Genomic DNA, 14,594 nt, shown 5'->3' on the forward strand with positions numbered 1-14,594 from the left:
CTTTCCTTTGCTCATAGAGCGTGAAAGGCGTTATGTCGTGAGATATGTCGGAAGAGGATGTGAAACATCCTTCCTCACCCTCGATCAGTGCCTTACCGCCCTTCGCCCCCACCTCGGCTCTGAGTTTCGTCTCGGGTAGAGTGGGAACTTTCAGATGAAGGCCAGGGGCTGCTGAGAACACCCGGCCGCCATCTCTCATTAGAATAATGTACGAATTTCAGTAGCTTTCGTTTAGATCCAATACAAACATATTAAGAGCCTATTCTGCATTAGGCACTTTGTCGGGAGCGCAGCCCAGGCTCAGAGGCTTAGGGGACCCTTTCCCTGGCTCGCTTGACCCTCCGCCCCCTCAGGGCTTTGGGTGGGTTCTCCAAATCCGTGGCATCCAAAGCCCCGAAAGCGCGCAAGCCGGAGGCGAGCACACACAAACACACACGCGCCACAACCCGGCCTGCCCCTGTCCTGCAACCCCGCAGGCGCATCGCAACTGACTAAAACCCTTTTACGCACAGCCCTACTCGCCCACCGCTTGGCTACCAGTCCCCAAGCAGCCGCGCCGCCCCTCTAGCCCTCTTAGCTGAGAATTCCGTTCTTTCTCCCCTCATCCCTCAGCACAGCCGAGTGGGCACCTAGGCGTCCCGGCCTCGCCAGGCGGGGAAGCTATGCGCTAGGGTTCCCCAAGGCTCCTGGCTGCTGAGCGGGTACCAGCAAGCAACAACCCGCCGACGCAATGGCGAGGGACTGCGTGCGCGCTGGGAGCGGAAGCGGCTGGAACGCAAACTCAAGTCCTTGCCAAGGCCCCGGTCGATCCGTGGAAAGAGAAGTTGGAAATCGCAGGCAGGCTAAGCCTTTTTTTTTTTTTTTTCTTAATGACACGTGGGGGGAAGGGCTGAATGTATCAAAATCATGTAAAATTTCTGTTCTTAGCAACATCCTTGTTATTAGGAATGATGAATAAACCGCCAGGATTATTCTGGACTGTAAGTTATCAAGAGCCCACTAATTTCACATTAAAGCCCATTGACTGCAACGGCGTGATTGAAGGGTTTTTAACAATTAACATAATCAGAAAATGAGCTGAGATAATTTTTATTCAACTCATTACTTTTTAATCATGTATTTCTTTTAATTAATATCTTCTCCGTGAACATAACACAAAGCGGAGCCCCAGTGCTGGCCCAAGCCAGCCTGCGGGACTGAATTTGACACAGCCAAACATTTCACCAGCAGCATTCATTGCATTTCTATTGTGGTGTGGGCGAAATAGAAAAATCTTGTCCAAAAGTCACCATGTTGTTTTGAAACACAATTTTAAAAGAGAAGGAGGGCGTTGGGAGCGCACAAGCCATACGCTTTCAATTCGACTTGAGTCTTATATTTGGTTGCCTTTCTTGGTTTGCATCCAGAGGGATACAAATGGGAAGAAACAGAAGAAGAGGAAGAAAAGGCTTTTGGAGATGAATGTCCCGTCTTGGGTTCGCAGGGGAGTGGGCTGTGGTTGCTTGCGCCTAGTACACTGGCTAGCTGGTGGGACAGTTGGAGGCAGAGACCTTGGCCTTTGAGTCTTGGCCCCAGCGCACAAACCTGGCCCAGACCTTCAGGGCTGAGACGTTCAGGTCCTTCCACCACCACCACGCCACCTCCTGGGCTCTGACCCAAGCTGGCGAAGTCCCTCGGCTCCCCGAGCCCGCCTCGAAGTGGGCGGTAACTGCGGGACCCTCTTTGGGCAGGATCCTGGATCACCGCCGCCTTGCACACCGCTTAGGCGTTTGCCTTGCAGCCCGGATGCCACGACCTCGCCCGTCCCCCAGCACTTCCTGGTATCCCCAACCCGGGAAACTTCATCCTATTCAGATGCCTCACATGTGGTGGAGAATGATTATTTATTTGTGGCACGGGGGTTCCAGCCTCCCCCGTAACGTCCCCAGTCTCCTCTCGGGAAACTCCGACCCCGAGGCGCATCTCGCCCTCGGCCTGACCACAGCATCTCCCACACCTCCCAAAAAAGGCTGTTTCCGGACTAAGAGCTCTCGCAGTATGGGAGCCGAATCAGTCTCGGAAAAAAGAAACAAAGTCGACCCCTGGTGGAAGAAAACGAAAGTTTAAGAATGTAAGTTTAGAGGGAATCGCATGCTCAAACGTCTGTACCAGAAACAGAGCGTAGGGAAGAAAGAGGGAGTAGAGGGGAAGGAAAGGATAAGTAATGAAAAGGAAAATTGGGAGGGACAGAGAACAGGAGAGGCTACATAGCAGATGGAATTCAGGTGGAGAGAGCTGGGAGGAACGAGGCTTAGAGAGACTGACCTTTTAGGCCTTGATTAAGCTTGTTTCCTTAATCCTTGTGGCCTGGCCAGTGTCAGGGGTCAGGCAAGGACACCTAATTTTCTATTTCTCTCCAGTGTAAGTCTGGAAGTTCTGTAATTACAAAGGGCAGATGGAGGTTTCTGTTGGACTTTGCAGCTACTGTCTGCCTGCCCTAGATAGCATCCAGAATCTTCCTTCTCTTTTTTCCAAACAAACCTCTGCCTCCCAGCATCTTGACCTCTCAGTCTTCTACAGGTGATGGCAACTAAGGCAAAACTCCAATCTATAATGGCCAGAATACTAGCCCCATTCCTCTCTAGTATGTATTTGTTACTCAATTTTAATAGGAAACATCTGGGGTACAGGTTGAAGCCCAAGGGAGAGAGGAATTTCAGGCACTAGAGCAAAACAGCAAAGGAAAGGCTAAGTGCAGTGGCTCATGCCTGTAATCCCAGCACTTTGGGAAGCTGAGGCAGGTGGATCACCTGAGGTCAGGAGTTTGAGACCAGCCTCGACAACATGGTGAAACCACATCTCTGCCAAAAATAAAAATAAAAAATTAACTAAATTAGCTGGGCGTGGTGGTACATGCTGTAGTCCCAGCTACTTGGGTGGCTGAGGCAGGAGAAGCACTTCAACCCAGGAAGTGGAAGCTGCAGTGAGCCGAGACACACTGCTGCATTCCAGCCTGGGTGACAGAGTGAGACTCCATCTCAAAAAACAAAACAAAACAAAACAAAAAAGTGAAGGAAGAACCACTGTCCTGCAGCCTCTGCTGATGTCCAGAGCCAAGCAGTTAAAAAGAAAAGGTGACATCAGAGATAAGATCTCACTGGTGAGCATGTCACTGATTACCTGGAGTGAGCACTTTGGGTACATCAAGGAAGTACAAAGGTGGCATTAGTGTCATTGAGCTCCTTTTAAAGCCTCTCTTGAATTCACAATCAATATGTGCCTCTGTGTTTGCTCCCTCATCTTTCTACCTTCTCTCCCACAGTCTCCTATGTGTACTGATATTCTGCAGGGACTTCTTTCAAACATCCTATTTCTCCTGCATCCATGTCAAGCCATAAGCATTTTCTTTTCTTGGAAACCACCCTAATCCATTCACTTATTGGAGGCTTATCCATCCTTTAAGGTAAAGCTCAAATGCCACTCTTCCAAAAATGACTTCCTTGTCATTTCTTCCACCTTTAAACTCTTCTCATATAATAACTAACTTTTCCTTTAATTTTCTTCTTCTATCATAACCACCACATAAGGCAGTTAATTGTATACATCTTTTATTTTTTCTGCTAGTTTGTAAGTACCTGCAGCTAATATTGCCCACAGCACTGAATCTAGGACTTTGCCCTTGCCCTCCCTGCATCAGTTCTCAGCAAATGTTTGTTGAATTGTTGACCATTTTCTCTCTTTCTTTCCCTCTTTCTCTCTCTGTCTCTTTCTTTCTTTTTTCTCTTTCCTTTCTCTCTTTTTCTCTTTCTTTTGAGACAGAGTCTTACTCTGTTGCCCAGGCTGGGGTGCAGTGGCACAATCTCGGCTCACTGCAGCCTCTGCCTCCCAGGTTCAAGCGATTCTCCAGCCTCAGACTCCAGAGTAGCTGGGACTACACATGTATACCGCCATACCTGGCTACTTTTAGTATTTTTAAGTAGAGATGGGGTTTCGCCATATTGGCCAGGCTGGTCTGAACTCCTGGCCTCAAGTGATCCATCCACCTCAGCCTCCCAAAGTGCTGGGATTACAGGCATGGGCCACCGTGCCCAGCCTTTTTGAACATTTTCTAAGATTCAGAGTTTGAGTTTAAGACCCAGGCTAGAAGCAGGGAGGTTTTGGGCTGGTGTTTCTGGAATCTTTGATGTGAACCACAGCCACTCCTTGGCAACTGAGAACAGCCCTTGCTGATGGGTGTGATTCGGGAATGCTGTTGGAGGTTGTGTCTGAGTATTAAAGGAAGGAAAACTGTATGCTGTGCTTGTGATTCTCATGTAAGTGCCAAACATGAGTGGGGCTGGAGGGAGGGCAAGACACACAGAGTACATGACTTAGGCTTGAGATGAGAAATACCAAGTCAACAAAGGGAACCCTGGCAAATGAATCAGAGCCAGAGGCAGAGCTATGGCGACCCAACTTTGGCCTGGGGCGCTCTCCCCAGCCCACTCTGTCTCATCTTTAAGGCTTTCCTGAACCCTCATTAGCTGGCATCCTTTTCAGTCTTTCCTGTTCATCAGAGCATCATGACACATCAGTTCATCCTAGTATTTTAACCACTGTTCTGAAAACAGCTTGAATGTCCCATGGTGCCTCTGGCTAATTTAAAAGGTGATTTCTTTTTTCCATTTGGACTGAGTCTGAACAGTACAAAGCAGAGAGAAGAGTGTATAATTATCAAAGCATCTTTTTTCTTTTGAAACAGAGTCTTACTCTGTCACCCAGGCTGGAGTGCAGTGGGACAATCTCTGCTCAGCTCACTGCAACCTCTGCCTCAAGCAGCTCAAGTGATCCTCCCACCCCAGCCTCCCAAGTAACTGGGATTTTAGGTGTGTGTCACCATGCCCAGCTAATTTTTGTAGAGACAAGGTTTTACCATGTTGATCAGGCTGGTCTCGAACTCCTGACCTCAAGTGATCCACTCGCTCAGGCTCCCAAAGTGCTGGGATTATAGGCATAGCCACCGTGCCCAGCCATATTTTGCCTTCTTGTTTCATACCTCCCTTCTGGTTTGGCTATGGTATTTTAAAGTGAATTCCATACATCAATGTCATTTAAAGGTGTCATTTTATTTTTCTCATATAAGAAGGCCAGAAATTAGTAGTTGCTGGCTTTAGCAGCTTGGTGATGACAGGGTACATGTTATTTCTTAGCTTTTTCCACTTGGTCTCAAGATGGCCACTGCCTCTCAAAACACCACGTCTGCTTTCAAGGCAGGAAAGGGCTATGCCAGCCATCTCTGTCCTTTTTAATAGGAAAGCATGTGCTTTATCAGAAGTCCCCCTATCAGAATTCTCTTGGGTTAGAACTGGCTCATGTGGCATCCTGAGCTGCTGGAGAGGCTGGGAAAGCAGTATTTGGCTTTTAAACCTCTCTAGTAGAGCCAGCAAGGGAAAAGGGGGTTGGACTTAAGCGAAATGTATATCCCTCTACACCAGTGTTATCCGTCTTTGCTCCCTAACACATGCCATCTCCTACACTTTCATAAATGTCTAGTCATACATTCTGTAGGACAAATAGAAAGAAGTAAGGGTGTCCATAAATCCCTTTGAATGACCAAACAGATGGCAATCAGACAAAGATTGGCTCCAACCTCTAGGAGTGAATGATTACTTTGGATGCTAAGTACTATGGTCTCACTGTGTTCCTCAAAATTCATATGTTGAAACTTAATTACCAATGTGATAGCATTAAGAGGTGGGAGCCTTTAGGTGGTTACAATGTCATGAGGACATATAAAGGGGCTTGAGGAAATGGGTTTGCTCTCTTCTGCTCTTCCACCATGTGAGAACACAGAATTTGTCCCCTCTTTGCCCTTCTCTTCCTTCCACCATGTAAGGATACCTAGATGGCATCATCTACGAGGAATATGCCTTCACCAGCCTCCTAACCTGCCAGTGCCTTGATCTTAGACTTCCCAGCCTCTAGAACCATGTGGAAATAAATTTCTATTGTTTATAAAATTACCCCATCTCAGGTATTTTCTTATAACTGACACAAACTGAGACACCAAGGTAGATACAGTTTTTTTGTTTTGTTTTGTTTTGAGACAGGATCTCCCTCTGTCACCCATGCTGGAGTACAGTGGCACAATCTCAGCTCACTGCAGCCTTGACCTCCCAGCTCAAACAATTCTCCCACCTCAGCTTCTCAGGTAGCTGGGACTACAGGCATATGCCACCACACCTGGCTAGCTTTTAAATTTTTTAGTTTTAGTAGAGATGGGGGTCTCCCTACGTTGTTCAGGCTGGTCTTGAATTCCTGGGCTCAAATGATCTGCCCACCTTGGCCTCCCAAAGTGTTGGGATTACAGGAATGAACCACTGCACCTGGCCTAAAGTTGGGTTTTGACTTGTCTGATGATTCCATGTTGGTTGAAGGATATTAGAGGAAACTAACAATATGAGAATGGAGTTGGGGTGAGAGTGAGAGGCCAGGGCAGATTTGCAGGAGACAAAACAGAAGCCAGGTTCTCATGAGTCAGAAAGCTGCCCTAACATCAGGAGATTTTCACTGTAGTAGGATTTCTAGCTACCTCTGTTCAGTATCTCCGACGTATGATATTTGAATATTTGAAACTCCCCCTTAAAGTGGATGAAATGTGTATCATAGTTAGCAATAATGTTAAAATTTAAATAGTTCTGGAAAATTAGCCTTAACTTACTTTTTTTTCAAGATATAAAGGGCTGATAGGAAAAATGATGTCATTCTTATTTAATTTAAATAAAATTCAGGCCAGATGCAGCTCATGCCTGTAGTCTCAGCACTTTGGGAGGCCAAGGTGAGAGGACTGCTTGAGCCTAGAAGTTTGAGATCTGCCTAGAAAAAAAAATTAATATTAATAAATAAAGTTCAGATTCTTCATTTCCGGGGGCCAAGAGTAAGAAATCAGTCCTTTTGTGTCCTGTTGCTCAGCAGAGCTCTAGTTAGAATATTAAACAAATGGCCGGGCACCATGGCTCACACCTGTAATCCCAGCACTTTGGGAGGCTGAGGTAGGTGGATCGTTTGAGATCAGCCTGGCCAACATGGTGAAACCCCATCTCTACTAAAAATACAAAAATTAGCCTTGTGGTGGTGGGTCCCTGTAATCCCAGCTACTTGGGAGGCTGAGGCAGGAGAATCACTTGAACTCAGAAGGCAGAGGTTGCAGTGAGCTGAAATCTGCACTTGAGCCTGGGCAACAGAGCGAGACTCCATCTCAAAAACAAAAAACAAAAACAAAGACTGCTGGAGGCTAAATAGCAAAGGCATAATAAAAGTGAAACAAACAGCTCATAAATAATCCAGTTTCTGGTTTTTTTCTTTAAAAATATATTTTTTCTTGATTTGATAATCCAGTTTTTCAGACACAGCTTGTATTCCATGATTAAAGACCCATAGCATTATTCAGGGAACCCAGGGAAAGAAATCTTTTGAAGATTTTCCTCCCTCCATGTGGTGGATGCCATTTTTACCTCCATCACCTAAGCATGCACTTAGTACTAGTGCTATTTTAAGCTCTTGGCATCCACATTGAGAGAGAGAAACAGAGGCTGAGTCTCCCTCCTGCCTCTTTAGATTCTGGCTAGAGTTCTAGTTTCCTGTCTGATTTCCCACAATGTACTCAAATGACTGACTCCCCAAATGACCTCCCTCTTCAAGTGAGAGATGTATTTACGAGATTGGGGCCTAAGACCCCTGCAGGATATTCATATCAGAATAAAAGACACCATCCCCAGAGCCTTAACATTCATACACACATTCATACCAACAGGAAACAGAATCGCAGCTGGGGGGCTGGCAACCGGGCCAGTGCAATAGGAAAGTAACGTCCATACAAGAACCAATATTAGCTCCTCTGAGTAGGGGAAGGATTGTCTGAAGAAAAGAAGTGAGGCCAAACTACAAAATGTGGAAATGAGCAGCAAGCTAAGTCTAGGGTCAGAAAAACATAACTCATGCTTTCCAAATAGGTAGTAAGAAGTACACACAGTAACAGTCAGAGTTAGCATTACTTTATGAGACCCTCAGGCTCTATGCTTCTGAGAGTCCTGGGAGTGTTTCACTTTGTTCCTAGAACTCATCCTGTGGCAATCATGGGCGCTGACCCTTTTCCTCTGATGCACTCTGGTGACATATCCCATGACTGCCTGCCAAAGTCCCCATGCTGAGCACTTCTAGTCTCTGTGCACAGCCTGGCTGTGCAAGGCCCCTGATGCCACCATTAGAGCACATTGCCAGCCTTTCTCCCATCAATGACAAGTCCCTAATGCTGCCTGTAGAGTTGTTATTGCCTCTGGGGATATTGATGCCTCTTAACTTAGCAAAATTTTTATTTTTATTTATTTATTATTTTGAGATGGAGTTTCTCTCTTGTTGCCCAGGCTGGAGTGCAATGGCAGCATCTTGGCTCACCGCAACCTCTGCCTCCCTGGGTTCAAGCAATTCTCCTGCCTCAGCCTCCTGAGTAGCTGAGATTACAGGCATCCACCATCATGCCCCGCTAATATTTTTGTATTTTTAGTAGAGATGGTGTTTCTCCATGTTGGTCAGGCTGGTCTCAAACTCCCAACCTCAGGTGATCCGCCCACCTCAGTCTCCCAAAGTGCTGGGATTACAGGTGTGAGCCACCATGCCTGGCCTCTTAGCATAATTTTTAAAACAAAACAACCTCTTTTAGTTCCTGCTGTTTGTACTGCAGTCCATTTGCTCAAAACAGGAGAAATTGAAGGGGGTTGGCCTTGGGAAGGGAGTCCATGTCAGACTTCCCGGCATGCTCAACTTTGTTTTTGAACCAAAAGTCAAGTCCCTGCCCCTGGGAAGCCATTATTATCCCAGCAAGCCCCTGGATTTCTCAAGTTCCAGTCCTCTAGTGGGCTGCCTCCCCTCCCTGACCTTACCATATTCCTTGTGTAAATCCCTGTGCCCACATCTGCTATGTGTATGCTGGGGCCCTTGTTATGTATGACTCGTCTACTTCCCTGCTTTTCTGTTTTTCTGTTACCTTGTAATGTCCTCAGCAAAAGTTAATACTAAGCCTGAAAAATATAGTCTTACACATATAAAAACCAAGGAAAAAAAGCAATACGTGATATAGTATTGAGAACTTCATCAAAACTGTGTGTAAGCAACAACAGTCATTTAAAATGTTTTAAATTATTACCCAATTTAAAAAGTATAGGACCAATAGAACATTATATCTTGAGATTGCCTTAAAATCATTTGCCTCTCTTATTTGGTGAGTAAACCAAGGCTCAGAGAAATTGAATGACTAGTCCAGAGCCACAGAATTGATTAGTGAAAAAACTAAATTAAGTGAAACTTTTACAAAGTGTGATATATGAATGGGAATTTGCATATCTATATAGCATTAGTGTATATATTCTAATTTGAAGAGGTAAAACATTCTATAGTAATCTTGAGCTTTAGCTGTTAACTAAACTGAATTTCAGTTTGAACATTATCTTCCCACTCCCAACCCGTAACACATCAGCACAATATTCTCAGCTGGGTCAAAAAAATTCTTTAAAGGTCAAGCAAATGATAATTACAAAGGAATGGAGTGCTTCCAATTTTACTCTCGCAGACAATGCAATTTTTATTCATTAGCTTATACGGTTTATATGCAGTTTACTGTACTGTTAGCAGATGTCTCTGGAATGTGAGTGCTGGCTGTGGGACTTTGGAATACAGAGATGGCTATAACCAAACAACAGTCAATGAAGCAGAGATCTGTAATTATTTGGTTCATTTGAACCCTTAGGTAGCTTATTTGGATAACTTAGAGTCCAAGGCCTAGATTTTCTCATGTTAATCATTCTAGTTCTCTCTCTCTCTTTTTTTGAGATGGAGTTTTGTTCTTGTTGCCCAGGCTCGAGTGCAATGGCACAATCTCAGCTCACTGCAACCTCTGCCTCCTGGGTTCAAGTGATTCTTCTGCCTCAACCTCTCAAGTAGCTGGGATTACAGGCACGCACCATCACACCCAGCTAATTTTGTATTTTCAGTAGAAACAGGGTTTCACTATCTTGGTCAGGCTGGTCTCAAACTCCTGAACTCGAGTGATCCACCTGCCTCAGCCTCTCAAATCCAGTTCTTAACAGGTACCTAGTGGGTGCTTAATTAACACTTAATAATGAGGGTGACAACTCACATTTTATAGCATGGTCCTCTCCATCAAATCTTTTTACACATGAAGTACTAATAATTATAAAAGCTTCACTGTATGTTGTATAGTTTCAGTCTGAATAAAAATGCTGGGGGATCAGCCTGGCATGGAGGCTCATGCCTGTAATTCCAGTACTTTGGGAGGCCAAGGGGAGATGATCTCTTGAGCCCAAGAGTTTGAGAAAAGCCTAGACAATATAAGGAGATCTCCTCTCTAAAAAAACTTAAAAATTAGCTGGGCATGGTTGTGAGTGCCTGTGGTCTCAGCTACTCCTCAGGCTGAGGTAGGAGGATGGCTTGAGGCAAAACTGACTTTGTAGATTGGGAAATTGGATGCTAGGCAGACAAATCAGTTATTTTCACAATTGGTCTGAGTAGTACAGAGGCATGAGAGAGAGAGGCACGGGTTGAGCAGGAACCCCGTTTAGGCTGTGAGAGGCTCTTAGCTCGTATTTCCTCTTTCCAGAGCTCCCACTTTGTCTTCATGAAAAGCAGCAAAGCTGGGGGTGACGGAGTGAGACCCTATCTCAAAAAAACAAAAGCCAAGAAACAACTGTAAACATTCTTTCTCTGGCTCAATCATGTTAGATTGGGACCTGACAAAACAAAATTTTAACAGGAAGAAAAACTCAGAGAAAATATTAAAGATTATTTTCAAATAAAAGAGTGAAACAGGAAACTATCCTGAGCAGTTTTTTTTAAAAAAGATTTTACAAAATTAAGAAGATAGTACAGAGTTCCCATATACCCCATACCATTTCCCCTGTTATTAACATCTTACATTAGTAAGATGTTAATAAATAAATTTATTACTATGAATACACTGCTATTTATATGTTCTTATTAACTAAAGTCCACAATTTACTCAGGTTTCCTTCATTCTATGGAATATGTTTTCTGTTGTTCCAGGATCCCATCCAAGACGCCACATTACATCTGGTTTTCTTGTCTCCTTAGGTTCCTCTTAACTGTGAGTTTCTCAGATTTTTTCCTATTTTTGATGACCTTGGCAGTTTTGATGAATACGTCTCAAATATTCTGTGGGCTGTCCTTCTCTTTGGATTTGTTAGATGTTTTGTGCATCATTAGACTGGAGTTATGGGTTTTTACAAGGAATATCAAGAAGGTAAAGTGCCATTTTTATCACATTATATTAAGGGTACCTACTTTTTTTTTTTTTTTTTTTTTGAGACAGAGTTTTGCTCTTGTTCAGGCTGGAGTACAGTGGCGCAATCTCGGCTCGCCTCAACCTCCGTCTCCCAGGTTCAAGCAATTCTCTTGCCTCAGCCTCTCAAGTAGCTGAGATTACAGGCATGCGCCACCACGCCCTGCTAATTTTTTTTCTATTTTTAGTAGAGACAGGGTTTCTTCATGTTGTTCTGGTTGGTCTCGGACTCCCAAACTCAGGTGACTCGCCTGCCTCAGCCTCTCAAAGTGCCGGGATTACAGGCGTGAGCCACCATGCCCGGCCCAGGGTACCTACTGGTGTTTTTTTTGAATTCATTTACTTTCCATATATCCTCTGAAGGGTACCTCCTATTAACACACTCTACCATTGTTGATGCTGACCTTGATCACCTCGCTGAGGTGGTATTTGTCAGACTTCTCCACCATAAAGCTACTCTTCTTTCTCCCTCTTTTCCACACTGTACTCTTTATAAGGAGGTCATTACACATATTCCTCACTTAAGGAATGGGGAACTGTACTCCACCTTCTTGAGGACAGAGCATCTACATAAATTATTTGGAATTCTTCTGCAAGGAAGATTTGTCTCATCCTCATTTATTTATTTCTTCCATCAGTTATATCAGTATGAACTTATGAATGTTTATAGATTATGGTATAATTCAATGTGGGTTGAGTATTCTGCTTAGGACCAGAAGTATTTTAGATTTTGGATTTTGGAATATTTGCATATACATAATGAGATATCTCGGAGATGGGGCCCAAGCCTAAACAAGAAATTCATTTGTGTTTCATATACACCTTATGCACATAGCCTGAAGGCAGTTTTATACAATATTTAAAAATCATTTTGTGCATGAAACAAAGTTTGTGTTGAGTACTTAGCTGTGGGATTTTCTACTTGCGGCATCATGTCAGCACTCATAAAGTTTCGGACTTGGAGCATTTCACATTAGTGATGTTCAACCTGTACTATTTCATTTTGTTGCTCAAATTGTTCCAACTCTCACCATTGGGAGCTCTTTCAGTTGGTTCCTGTGTCCCTTTGACACATTCCCACCAATGTAGGGTTTTTTACTTAATTGTTCAATTTCAGTATACATGTACAATAGTATCAGAATTGTTAACCTGTGGGAAATGACATCAGCCAGAGGACAGTGCTCATGTATCAGTCCCTTTTGTCTTTTTTTCTTTGCAATTTATTTTTAATTTTTATATATATAAGGGGTACATGTGCAAGTTTACACATGGATATATTATGTATGATGAGGTTTGGGCTTCGAGTGTACTCACCACCTGAACAATGAACATTGTACTCAACAGGTAATTTTTTGACCTTCACCCCCTCCTATCCTCCCCCACTTTTGCTGTCTCCAGTGTCTATTATGTTTCTCTGTGTGTCCATGTACACCCATGGTTTAGCTCCCACTTAAAAGTGAAAACATGCGGTATCTGATTTTCTGTTTCTGAGTTATTTCACTTAGGATAACGGCCTCTAGCTTCATCCATGTTGCTGCAAAAGACATTATTTCATTCTTTTTTATGACTGCATAGTATTCCGTGGTGTATATATACTACGTATTTTTAATCCAATCATCTGTTGATGGACATTTAGGTTGATTCCATGACTTTACTATTGTGAATAGTGCTGTGATAAACATATGAGTGCAGGCGTCTTTTTTTTTTTTTTTTGTATAAAATCCAGATCCTGTACAATAATTTTTTTTGCAGGTATCTTTTTGATACAGCATTTTTTTTCTTTTGGGTAAGTATTCAGTAGTGGGATTGCTGGGTTGAATGTTAGTTTTATTCTTAGTTCTTTGAGAAATCATCATACAGTTTTCCATGGAGGATGTACTAATTTATATTCCTACCAACAGTGTATAAATGTTCCCTTTTCTCCAATAGGAATGCTTTTATACTGTTGGTGGGAGCATAAATTAGTTCAGTCATTATAGAAGGCAGTGTGGTGATTCCTCAAGGATCTAGAAATAGAAATACCATTTGACCCAGCAATCCCATTACTGGGTATATACCCAAAGGATTATAAATCATTCTGTTATAAAGACACATGCACATGTATGTTTATCATGGCACTGTTCACAATAGCAAAGACTTGGAACCAACCCAAATGCCTATCAATGATAGACTGGATAAAGAAAATGTGGCACATATATACCATGGAATACTATGCAACCATAAAAAAGGACAAATTCATGTCCTTTGCAGGGACATGGATAAAGCTGGAAACCATCATTCTCAACAAACTGACACAAGAATAGAAAACCAAACACTACATGTTCTCACTCATAAGTGGGTATTGAATGATGAGAACATATGGACACAGGCAGAGGAACATCATACACCGGGGCCTTTCAGGGGGTGGGGGGCTAGGAGATGGATAGCAGGTGGGTGGGGGGATAGGGGAGGGATAGTGTTAGGAGAAATGCCTAATGTAGTTGATGGGGTGACAGATGTAGCAAACCATCATAGCACGTGTATACCTATGTAAAAAACCTGCATGTTCTGCACATGTACCCCAGAACTTAGAGTAAAATTTAAAAAAAAAGAAAAAATATTACCCCTTGTGAATACTAACCTTTTCTACAACATTAATAAAAGTATCTTGACTTATGTAAAAAAATAAATAAATAAGTCTTCCCTTTTCTCCACATGCTCACCAACATCTGTTATTTTTTGACTTCTTAACAATAGCCATTCTGATGGCTGTTGAGATCCTATCTCATTGTGGTTTTAGTTTGCATTTCTCTGATGATTAGTAATGTTGAGCGTTTTTTTGTATGTTTATTGGCTGCTTATATGTCTTCTTTAGAAAAATGTCTTTGCATGTCCTTTGCCCACTTTTTAATGTTTTGTTTTTTTTTTCTTGTTGAGCTTTTGATTTCCTTATAGAGTCTGGATATCAGTCCTTTGTTGGACACATAGTTTGCAAATATTTTCTCTCATTCTGTAGGTTTGTTTACTCTGTTGACTATTTCTTTTTCTGTGCAGAAGGTTTTTAATTTACTTAAGTCCCATTTGTCTATTTTTTATTTCATTGCATTTGCTTTTGAGGTCATAGTCATAAGTTCTTTGCATAGGCCATTATCTAGAAGAATTTTTCCTAGGTTTTCTTCTAGGATTTTTACCACTTCAGATCATACATTTAAGTCTTTAATCATTTGCATTAAAAATTTTGTATATGGTCAGAGACAGAGGTCCAGCTTCATTCTTCTGCATATGG

The sequence above is a fragment of the Aotus nancymaae genome, unplaced genomic scaffold (genome assembly GCF_030222135.1).
Source record: "Aotus nancymaae isolate 86718 unplaced genomic scaffold, 86718_ANA_hifiasm-v0.15.2.pri h1tg000040l, whole genome shotgun sequence".
Lineage (NCBI taxonomy): Eukaryota > Metazoa > Chordata > Mammalia > Primates > Aotidae > Aotus > Aotus nancymaae.